This window comes from Nerophis ophidion, linkage group LG06 (genome assembly GCF_033978795.1).
Source record: "Nerophis ophidion isolate RoL-2023_Sa linkage group LG06, RoL_Noph_v1.0, whole genome shotgun sequence".
In the NCBI taxonomy this organism is placed as follows: Eukaryota; Metazoa; Chordata; class Actinopteri; order Syngnathiformes; family Syngnathidae; genus Nerophis; species Nerophis ophidion.
This window is the reverse complement of record NC_084616.1, coordinates 35,415,125-35,427,910: the sequence shown is the minus strand read 5'-3', so window position 1 is coordinate 35,427,910 and position 12,786 is coordinate 35,415,125. Positions and strand designations below refer to the sequence as shown.

At 41.0% G+C, this 12,786-nt stretch overlaps 1 protein-coding gene across 2 annotated transcripts in view; it reads right to left on the bottom strand.

Moving 5' to 3' along the window:
• The window catches only part of slc6a17 (solute carrier family 6 member 17), a 69,856-nt gene extending 58,789 nt beyond the window's left edge, over nt 1-11,067 (bottom strand). The window contains exon 1 of one of the 2 annotated variants that reach the window (XM_061903564.1): nt 10,713-11,067. The gene's annotated coding sequence lies outside the window, so the exon portion shown is untranslated. The remainder of the gene's footprint in view (nt 1-10,712) is intronic. The other variant, XM_061903565.1, reaches the window with a different exon arrangement.
• Nucleotides 11,068-12,786: the final 1,719 nt, after the last annotated feature.

The following is a 12,786-nucleotide window of genomic DNA, read 5'->3' as shown; positions in this document are numbered from 1 at the left end:
AAAAACAATTGTTTTTATTTAAATAGATTCTTGAAAAGGGCAGTGCGTGAAACAGGGGTTTTGTGCGTGTGCCTCACAATACAAAGGTCTTGGGTACGATCCCCTGGTTTGGAATCTTTCTGTGTGGAGTTTGCATGTTGTACCCTTGACTGTGTGGGTTCCCACCGGGTATTCCAGCTTCCTCCCACCTCCAAAGACATGCACCTGAGGATAGGCAACACTAATTTGGCCCTAGTGTGTGAATGTGAGTGTAAATGTTGACTGTCTATCTGCCCTGCGATGAGGTGGTGACTTGTCCAGGGTGTACGCTGCCTTCTGCCCAAATGCAGCTGGGATAGGCTCCAGCACCGCCACGACCCAGTTAGGGAAAAACAGTACAAAATGGATGGATAGATTCTTGAAAAATAATTAATCGAATTGGAATGGGATTAAATATGTTTTTTTTTCACAACCCTTTGTAGAAAAATAAAAAACTAAACCATCAAAAATGGAAAAATAGTGCAAAAACACAAATTGTAATGAAAAAAAAAATGTTTTGATACATACAGTATAAAAAACATTTATGAAGTTGTTTTGTTTGTCAATTCCATTACAAATAGCACCCCTGTGATTTTTTTCATTTTTTAACAAAAAGCAGTAGTTTTCAGATTGAAAAAAAAAAAATAGGACTTTACTTTGTGTCAAAATCGTACAAAATCCTGGACTGAAACTGCTGAAACACACAGTGTAGCCCTTTTTCATCAACATTGGTAAAGAGGGTAAAGAACCTCATGCTAACAAATTCCTACAAACTCATTCCAACATCTTTGGCGTTAGTATTCCCAGTATACGTAAAGATGGCCACTCAAAAAAAACAGTAGTACCAGTGCTACACTTGAAGCTCTCAGTTGATGCCTTTTGCTAATCCTCTTCATTATAATGAAGGACACACAGCAGCTGAATTACCAGCCAGTTTCTATAACAAGCTATTATTACAAAGTTAAGTCATGTGATTATCGTGACCGGCAGTAAGCAGTCTAAGTGTGTAACTACTGATCTGAGGAGAATGTGGTTAAATTCCCATCAGTTTCAACAGCATCATTAGTATCGCTTTGTCCTCAGATGTTTTGAAAATGACACGACAATGTGTAAAAGCTGCTAAATGTGCTGCGAAAATCCTGATTTTACACTGGGCAGGGGGGTAAACCACACATCTTGATACATGTTAGTCAGACAACAGCCACAGCGTGGTGACATTTGAAAAGCAGTGTTTGTTCAAATTAAATCTCATTGAAGAACATTCTCAAAAAATGTGCTGCTTCAGACTGGAAAGTTGAACTACCGGCACCAAAAGTGTTAGCAATAATATGACTAGAGTGGATTGTGTGCCTTGGAAGACATGCTCGCATTCATGTAATACAGATGTCCTCAACATCTTATCATCCTTGGGCAAATGGTCAATGACATACAATCCAATAAGTTGCTAAGTTACCAGTTATTATTATAACAATATAAACCCTTAAATATGACAAATCATAATATGATTTGATCATATTTGATTTTTGTTGCAAGTAGTTCTGTACTGATATTACATTTCGCTATAGTCAATATAATGTCCCACAAATAAGCCTATGAACAATATTAATACCAGTATTACTTTTGAGACCATATTAAGCACAAATGTAATCCTAATATCAAAGCAAATATTCCTTTCAAACACAATACACTTTGATTTCTCTGTCATTTATTTTTACCATTGTAAGTTTAGTTCAAGTTAAAGTACCAATTATTGTCACACACACACACTAAATGTGGCAAAATGTTGTGAGTTCAAACTCCGGCTGAGTCATACCAAAGAATATACAAATGGGACCCATTACCTACCTGCTTGCCACTCAGCATCAAGGGTTGGAATTGGGGGTTAAATCACCAAAAATGATTCACCACCGCTGCTGCCCACTGCTCCCCTCACCTCCAAGGGGGTGATCAAGGGTGGGTTAAGAGCTTTTAATAATCCAAAACATAAAAAAAACAATAGAAATAAAATCAATTACCCTAAATACATTGCTCTGAGAGCAAAAATTTAACTTTAATAAACAATGAACAACTTGAAGCACAGTGTTTCCCTGGTTGGAAAAACTGGGTCGTGTGGGTTTGTTTTGGTGTCTTTTTTTGTTGCCATTACTTTCCAACAAATTCAGCATACTTGCTGGTTTGTCCGTGTTCATGGGCACATCCTGGTTATTTGTTTGTATCTAAAATATCTAAAATACCTATAAGTATCAAAGTATCTACCATGAGTTGATTAACGTGGACCCAAACTTAAACAAGTTGAAAAACTTATTCGGGTGTTACCATTTAGTGGTCAATTGTACGGAATATGTACTGTACTCTGCGATTTACTAATAAAAGTCTCAATCAATCAATCAATCTTGTATCTAAAATATGTAACTAAAATTTCCCACAATGGGACAACACGCTTGGCAATCGCCTTGTTGCTTCCAAGTTTTTGTTATGTTGCAGTACTTCTCACTGGTGACTAGCGAGGCTCTGTCTGAGCACAACAGTGTGTGTAAGCTAGGGGTCCTGCCTCTGCCCTCCGAGACAAAGATTGTGGATGACTGAAAAGAGGGTTCACTCGGTTCATTTAATTCTGCCATTGAATAAATACGTTCAAGTGCTGTGAAGGATGAAGAGACGAAAGAAAAAACAAAACACAGGGACATGAGAATTTATCAAAGTTATCAAGACCATTTCAATTAATTGTTCGATTAATTGATTTACTGACTCTTGGCCCAGGATTAATTGCAAGCCAACATGGCTGGGAACCCATGAGTGTCAAAAGCGGGGGGCTTAAACATTACATGAAAACATTGTGAGGCAATAAGCCTACGGTGCGACAAGCCAGCTAAATATCACAGTAACAATGCATAATGTTGGGAACACATGGAGTTGGAGGACTTAGCTGCAGACAGTCTGTTGCTATAGCACAGTGCAGTTGCACCAAACTCAAGTAGCTCCCAAGCCGAGAATAGAAGCCAGAGGTTTTTGATCCGACAAGTCCACGACAGTGGATGAACAGATGGATTTGACTGGGATCAGAGCTGCTCGTTCGTTCAATGTGACTGGTCTTAGCACCACTACCAGCTAATCGAGCGGACTTTAAGCCCACCCTGAGGCCGCACCAGCAGCACGCACATCACATTCCTCAACAGTGGCCATGAAGTAGTCACGACACGCAGCAGGTCTGACCTTTTACTCTTACACAACATGGAGGCATTACCATGCACACTAAACTGGCTGACATCATGTTAAATTTCATACATTCAGCACGAACTTCATAAGCAACACATCTCTACTAACAGACAACTCTAAAAAAGGAAGGTACTATAAATTATTGTGAAACCTTGTGCAAACACCTTCAGGACGCAGGTGTGTGTGTCTTCTTGGACATTATATCAATTGTCCTTGTCCGCAGTGTTAATCACAGCACAGGTTCAATATTTCCCTCACACGGCTATACTGGACTTGTTTTTCTTGGACTGGTTGCTAAGCAATGGCTCGTCCTGCAACATTGAGGTGCCATCTCTTGCAGCATCAGTGGCCGCCTGTTTCTCCTCTCACCATGGCAAACAGACGTGACATCCACTGAGAGCTGGCTGCAAATCACTTGGACTGTGTCAGAGATGGATGTGATTGTTGTGGCCTCTGGTGTGATGACAGTCAACCATCCAGCAAAGGCAAACTGACACATTTACTCGAGTCAAATCGTAAAGGAAGGTCTACAAATAATATCTAAACCTTTGGCATGATCAAAATATCTGAATTTAAATAACACACTTGCTGTATAAGTAATGCATTGTGGGCTGCTGGGTAGGGGATTACCAAAATTTACGGGATCATTTAGAAACAGACTAACAAAATGAGGGGGGCCTTGGTTACATAAAGGTTTACAAAGCTGACTTTTGTGCATATGTTCCCACAATTGATGGCCAAATCCAAACATTCCCACCCATTTCATAATCACCCTGTGATTAACTGGTGACCAGTTTAGGGTGTAGGTCATCTTTGCTATTTATTCAGCTGGAATATCAACTAACAAGAAGAATTCATTTGATTCAGTTGATTCCTTGTTGCTTAGTAACACGCATCCCAACTGCTTTGAAACATAAACCCTGTCTTTGTTTGCATGCTTTAAACAATGAGTAGCAACTTACATATGATGTGCTACCTATCATCAAAGCAGTGCATAAATATTAGGGATGTGATTCAAATCGATTCTTGCAATAATTATAATTGTGTATAAAAACTAAAAAAACTTTTCAAAATAGATTATACGTTGAAAAAAACCTGCTCTTGGCTGCTGACATATGACGTATACACACAGCGAGTGAGCAACAAAATGGCCTAAAAACTTTATTTTTTTAAATGTATTTTCTTACAAAAAATGTTAATAAAAAAGTGCATTCGTTAAAAATTATGAATGAATTCAGAAACAGAATAAAAAAGAATGGCAATTTTTTTTCAGCACCACTAACACATATATCACATTGAAATAAACTACAAGGCTCTCAAAGTTAATGTGTTGATTTAGATTAATCCTTTGTCATTATTAATTTAATTAATCATTTTTTTAACGCAATTGACCCATTTGCAACGCAGAATGACTCAAAATCCTGACGTCTCTGGCAACACATTTTAAGGTAGTTTTCCAAATATTGAAAAACTTATTCGGGTGTTACCATTTAGTGGTCAATTGTACGGAATATGTACTGAGCTGTGCAATCTACTAATAAAAGTATCAATCAATCAATCAATCAATCAATTTTTACTGGCGCTCATGGTCAGTCGATTTGGCGGTGACAGCTGCGGAAGCAAACAAGTAAATTTAAAGAACACAATACAGCATGTTGGCCCTCGAGAGCAGACTTCGGTTATTTTGACTCGGGGGCCTCATTGAGAGACAAAAATGTGTCTGGGGTCGGTGTGAACAGATAAATAATATATATATATACATATATATATATATATATATATATATATATATACATATATATATATATATATATATATATATATATATATATATATATATATATATATATATATATATACATATAAATATCCATCCATCATCTTCCACTTATTCGAGGTCGGGTCGCGGGAGCAGCAGCCTAAGCAGGGAAGCCCAGACTTCCCTCTCCCCAGACACTTTGTCTCGCTCTTCCCGGGGGATCCCGAGGCGTTCCCAGGGCAGCCGGGAGACATAGTCTTCCCAACGTGTCCTGGGTCTTCCCCGTGGCCTCCTAGCGGTTGGACGTGCCCTAAACACTTCCCTAGGGTGGCTAAGGCATCCTGATCAGATGCCTTAGCCACCTCATCTGGCTCCTCTCGATGTGGAGGAGCAGCGGCTTTACTTTGAGTTCCTCCCAGATGGCAGAGCTTCTCACCCTATCTCTAAGGGAGAGCCCCGCCACCCGGCGGAGGAAACTCATTTCGGCCGCTTGTACCCGTGATCTTATATTTTTGGTCATGACCCAAAGCTCATGACCATAGGTGAGGATGGGAACGTAGATCGACCAGTAAATTGAGAGCTTTGCCTTCCGGCTCAGCTCCTTCTTCACCACAACAGATCGATACAACGTCCGCATTACTGAAGACGCCGCACCGATCCGCCTGTCGATCTCACAAACTCGTGAACAAGACTCCTAGTTACTTGAACTCCTCCACTTGGGGCAGGGTCTCCTCCCCAACCCGGAGATGGCACTCTACCCTTTTCCGGGCGAGAATATATATATATATATATATATATATATATATATATATATATATATATATATATATATATATATATATATATATATATATATATATGTGTGTGTGTGTGTGTGTGTGTGTGTGTGTAAAAATCGGTTGTACAGTATGTGTTCTTGGGTCCCTTTTTGCAAGAACACTAGTACAAAAACTCAGAATAATGTCTAACAGAATGCTACAAACATTATGACAGCCCACCTGAAAAAACGGAATTTTTATTTTTTTTACTGAAAGAGACCACCAGGCAAACAAAAAAATCAAGCAAAGTTCAATGAAATTGGAACAAATACAGCAAAATATGACCGCAAAGAGCAAAAAACACCAATCAATCAGATATGATACCACTTTTCCAAAGAACTTTATTGTAAAATTCAGCTTCCGAGTCATTTTGGCCGCTTTGTAAACAAACCTCGACCACACTGCGTCTTGCCTCGTCTGCCTGTAGCTGCTGAGACACAGATAAGTGTAATAACTTGTACATCACTCAAAAGCACAGCTTCCAACCATTGAAATACTTGCATTAGTTTGAAACTTACGGTAATTTGAAAACAGCGCTGCACATCATAATGGCGACTACAGTCTACATGTTAAAGGTCAAAAACTAATTTTGGGAAACGTCCTCGGGTTATGCAGCCCGCGGGCCATGTTTTGCCCAGGTCTGCACTGTATGGAAATTTTGAGTACAAACAAAATGACGGAACAGTCGACCAATATAAAGTATTATGCACATCCCGCATGACACTGTTTTGTTTTCTTTTAAGCACTTCCATCTTAAAATACTACATTAATAAGACAAAAGGCGTAACCTCAGATTTCACGTGATGCTTAATGGCTGCTGAATGGCTACGCCTCGGAACTTCTCCATGCTTTGCCGTCCGTCAATTAATACCGACTTGACTACTACAAAGGACATCAGCTTTGCCTTGCAGAACAACTCCTTTATTTTTGTATTTAATGCAAAAAACAACACACCAGTAACAAACTCTCTGGTGAGTTACCACACACACTCATTCCCTGCTTTTTCCGCCCCCACGTCAGGTCGCAGTTCACACAGGCCCCCAAAATAGCTATCCACGTTATGCCTGTAACATTATTATTTGTTTTTTGGACCACCAAAATCAGCACCTCTTTATCCATCATACAACTTGACTTCAGGTCTGTCCTTGCCTATTAAAATGTTTCAAGGTTAAAAATACCATCAGCAGTATTTTATTTTGAAAATAAACCAGATAATTTAGCTGATTTTTGCTGAATTGAGCCGCCATGTTCCGGGGTCTGTGAAAAACAGAAGCTCTGAATATATTTGGTTGAGGGCTTCGGTCTGGCAGAACCGTATAGTGCGAATGTAGTAACGAAGTAGTAACTGACACGTTCACTAGAATTGAAACGTATTGGCCTGGCCGATAGACTGTGTGGATATCTATGGTAATAGCCACATTTTAATGTGAATAACAGTTACTTGTTAACAAGAACATAATGTTAAACATGTTTAATAAACATGTTAAATGGGGTTAGGGCTTGTTTTTTCTGATTTATTGTTACAATGTTGGGTATTTGTGTTAAAACAATGTCAAAGGATCAAAGCATAAGATTCATGCATTTTGGCGTGAGCCTGCATGCTCTTTTGGATGCCTCTGTTTGCAGGGTTTTGCAATCTGGCTACCTCATGATGTCACAGCGAGGTGGATGTACTAATTTGGACATTAGGTATTCAGGCTAAGAGGAAACACAAAAAAGGCAGGTTGTTATTATCACTATTATTATTTTGATCTAATCTTGGCATGTACACACTGACATGCAGTGACATAAATGTTGCTAAAAGCAGCTTTTCAATGCAGCTCGATATCAGGTGTACCTAATGCTGTGACAGGATGAATCGATATATTGTTTACTAAATGTACTTTTGACGGTGTCTGGAAAGAAAATGTGGTGAGGACTCCAAGATACATATTTTAACAGTGGACACATTCAAAGGATAAATTATGATACATTTGGACATGGTGGGGTGTGGTTTACTTTGCAATCTGGCAACGCCTCCACAATCGAACATTTTGCAGAGGAAAGTTATAGGTGAATTAAGTGAATGATATTTATATAGCGCTTTTTTCTCTATTGACTCATAGTGTTTTACATAGTGAAACCCACTATCTAAGTTACATTTTTAAACCACTTGGAGCAAGTGGGTGAAGTGTCTTGCCCAAGGACACAAAGACTGTGACTAGGATGGCAGAAGCGGGGATCAAACCTCAAACCATCAGGTTGCTGGCACAGCCGCACTACTAACCGAGCTATGTAGAATCTCCTCTCTGGGGCTTCACGGTGGCAGAGGGGTTAGTGCGTCTGCCTCACAATACAAAGGACCTGAGTAGTCTGGGGTTCAATCCGGGCTCGGGATCTTTCTGTGTGGAGTTTGCATGTCCTCCCCGTGACTGCGTGGGTTCCCTCTGGGTACTCCGGCTTCCTCCCACTTCCAGAAACATGCACCATGGGATAGATTGATTGGCAACACTAAATTGGCCCTAGTGTGTGAATGTGAGTGTGAATGTTGTCTGTCTATCTGTGTTGGCCCTGCGATGAGGTGGCGACTTGTCCAGGGTGTACACCGCCTTCTGCCCGATTGTAGCTGAGATAGGCACGAGCGCCCCCCGCGACCCCAAAGGGAATAAGCGGTAGAAAATGGATGGATGGATCTCCTCTCTGATCAACAAAATAATTGTGAAGATTCTAGCGGGAACTCTCATTCAACCCTTTTTCAATTACGCATGCACCTCCTGGTACCCCAGCACCTCCAAAAACCTCCTGCAGGCAACTACAACTCTAGACTAACACCCTCCCCTCTCCACATCCCACTTACCCGGATTGTAAATAATCAAATGTAAATAATCAAATGTATATACTTGTTTGTATGCTTTCGGAGCTCACTATGTTCACTGCTCGCTGTACATATCCTACAATGTCAGACCTACACTGTTTCAATGTCCATTTGTCAGATGACATAATTGTTGATGACTGAAGTGCTGATACGAACCAAACCTAACCCCCTCCACATTCCACCCCTCGGATTGTAAATAATGTAAAAAATTCAATGTGTATACTTTGATGATTAACTTGTGTGATGACTGTATTATGCTGAAAGTATATATTTATACCATGAATTGATTAACATGGACCCCGACTTAAAGGCCTACTGAAACCCACTACTACCCACCACGCAGTCTGATAGTTTATACATCAATGATGAAATATTAACATTGCAACACATGCCAATACGGCCCTTTTAGTTTACTAAATTACAAATTTAAATTTCCCGGGAGTTTCGTCTTGAAAACGTTGTGTAATGATGACGTGTACGCAAGACGTCACAGGTTTTAAGGAAATATGAGCACTGCACACACACACAGCTAAAAGTCGTCTGCCTTAACGGCATAATTACACAGTATTTTGGAGATCTGTGATGCTGAATCTTTTGCAATTTGTTCAATTAATATTGGAGAAGTCACAGTAGAAAGATGGAGTTAGGTAGCTTTAGCCTTTAGCCACACAAACACACGGTGATTCCTTGTTTAAAATTACGGGTGGTGAAGCTTTACTATGGATCGAGGCGCGGTCAAGCAAACATGAATCACGACGGAATATCAACCAGCAGGTTTCGGTGAGAAAATTGTGGTAAAAAGTCTCTTCTTACCGAAGAAAAGCTGAGCTTGTGTCGTCCATAAAGCTGCCGTCGACTCCCCTGAGACATTGGCGTCAAGACACCCGTGGATGTACACCTCCGACTATCAGGTACTATTTAACTCACTAAAACACTAGCAACACAATAGAAAGATAAGGGATTTCCCAGAATGATCCTAGTAAATGTCTCTAAAAACATCAGAATCATCGTGTGCGACTTCCGGTAGAGGCAGGGCATTTCTCTTAACACCGAAAGTTGCGAAGTTTATCGTGGATGTTCTCTACTAAATCCTTTCAGCAAAAATATGACAATATCGCGAAATGATCAAGTATGACACATAAAATGGACCTGCTATCCCTGTTTAAATAAGAAAATCTCATTTCAGTAGGCCTTTAAAGAAGTTGGAAAAACTTATTCTGGTGTTACCATTTAGTGATCAATTGTACTGAATAAGTACTGTACTGTGAAGTCTACTAATAAAAGTCTCAATCAATCAATCAATCAATCAAAAGGACCCATCCATCCATCCATTTTCTACCGCTTATTCCCTTTTCGGGTCCCGGGGGGCGCTGGCGCATATCTCAGCTACAGTCGGGCGGAAGGCGGGGTACACCCCGGACAAGTCGCCACATCATCGCAGGGCCAACACAGATAGACAGACAACATTCACACTCACATTCACACACTAGGGCCAATTTAGTGTTGCCAATCAACCTATCCCCATTGCAATGTATTTGTATCCCATCAAGTCATAAAAATGGGGGCCATAGATAATTCATTCGTGGGCCGGATCTGGCCCGCGGGCCTTGACTTTGACACCTTGGCAATAATTAGTTTTACTGTATGCCATTTAGATGACATGAATATCATTTAGACTTTAAACAGAACGGGAAATACAACTTCTCTATATATGGAGATAAGAACAACAGACAGGAGCTACATTGTGCTAAAGGTGGATATGACCTCTGCTGCCTCATCAAGGTCAATTGAATCACTAAACAAATAAGGACATGGCGCTGATCGTCCCAATGAAGAGACAAATGTGCATGGTGATGAATGACAAACGATGCTAAAGTGATGCTTGCCGCGTGTTAAGGTGGGGGGGAAATGGCGCCCCTTTACAAGAAGTACAAACAAATGCTGGGCGGAGTAGGAGTGGACGATGAGGAACTAATTTCAATTGACACGAAAGGAGTCGTAAGATTGTCAAACCAAAGGGGGGGAAAAAAGAGAAGACAGCACCTACCTTCTGAAAAGTGGAGGTAGCGTTAGGACGTTAGGACGCCGTGGCGAATGAAATGTTCTTCATCGAGGCTCTGCTACTGTAAGTCCGTGTGCAACATCACTGCGCTCGTGGAGGATCCAGCCAGGCGGCGGTTGGCGCTCACAGGACACGCATGGCGCGGCAGGTCTGACGCAGGAGACTATTGTGCTCTGGTAAAAATAATAATAATAATAATAATAATACCATTAAATCCGCGGAGGTAGAGTGGGCATGGTGTGGATGGCGTCTATGGGGGCGATGGAGGAGTTACGTGCTGTGCACATATACCTCTACACTTCCTTTCCACGTGCTGGTGGTGGCGCAAAGTACAAAAAAAAAAAAAAAAAACATTACTATGGCAAGTCACGATCATGCGTGACGCAGGTTTGACTCATCTTTCTGCGCTCACGTCAGCAGATGACCATGAAACTAAACAAAAGACAAAACAGCTGCAGTATTGCAGGTATATTGGCGCTGTAGACACAAATCCCACGCCCCATTCACAATTTATACCAGTACACACAGCATGTTTTGATGACATATATATGCATTTGTTACCCGTAGAACAGGGGTCGGCAACCTTTACCACTCAAAGAGCCATTTTGACCCGTTTCACAAAATAATGGGAGCCACAAGACTCTTGAAATTTATAATGAAATAACATTGTATAGAGAATTTAGTTTGGATTTGTGCTATGTACAAACCAGGGGTCTCAGACACGTGACCCGCAATTAAATATGAAGATTTGATGTTAGTGCGGCCAGTGAGTTTTATATTAATGCCCCTTATTAGCATCACGCATACAATTCCTCCCGATTTGTCAGGGAGACTCGCGGATAACAGAGTGACTATTCCCTCGAACGTCTGCTGTGTAACTCCCAATCAACAAAAGTAAGGGGCATGCTACGATGGCACTGTCTTTAGTGCCCTCCACAAATTGTATAGACAGCTTAACAGGCAGGTCACGTGTCGTCTGTGGCTTTTGCAGACGCACATATGCGATTGCTAGGCATTCTTGTTCAACAACCATACAGGTCACACTGAGGGTGCCAGTTTAAACAACTTAACACTGTTACAAATATGCGCCACAATGTGAACCACACCAAACAAGAATGACAAACACATTTTGGAAAAACATCCGCACTCATACACAACATAAACACAACATAACAAATACCCAGAATCCCATGCAACCATGACTATTCCAGGATACATTATAAACCCTGCTAGCAACAACCCCCCCCCGCCCACCAACCCCTCCTGCGTCGGTTTAGGTGGGCGGGGTTGAGGTGGCGACTTGTCCAGAGTGTATACCGCCTACCGCCCGAATGCAGCTGGGATAGGCTCCAGCGACCCCCCGCGACCCCAGAAAGGGACAAGAGGCAGAAAATGGATGGATGGATATAAATAAATCAATCAATCAATTTTTACTTATGTAGCCCTAAATCATGAGTGTCTCAGAGGGCGGCACAAGCCACAACAACATCCTCGGCTCAGATCCCACATCAGGGCAATAAAAAACTCAACACAATGGGATGACAATGAGAAACCTTGGACTGGACCGCAGATGTGGGCAAGAACTGGAAATAGAGCCAGGGTAGAAGGGAAAGATGAATGCAGCAATAGATAGATAGATAGTACTTTACTGATTCCTTTAGGAGCATTCCTTCAGGAAAATTAAAATGTACAGAGACATCCTGGATGAAAACCAACACTTTCCAGCCAACTCAATGGAGTTTTAGAGGTGCGGCAAAGAGGAATGGGCAAAGGTGAATGGTTGAAACTGCGCATGAATAGGTGTACCAAGCTTGCGGCATTGTATTCATAAAGACTTGAGGCTGTAATTGCTGCCAAAGGTGCATCAACAAAGTGTTGAGTTTGAGTTTGTGTTTATTTGGAACATGCATACCTACAACATAATAAATCACAATTTCAAGTTTCTCTATTCAACATGTTTGAAAAGGAGTAGGAAGTTGCAGAGCTTATTTAATCGTACAACTTTTCCTTTACTTAGCAGTTCCTAAAACTTTTGTTCACTTCCTGTTCTCAATTTATT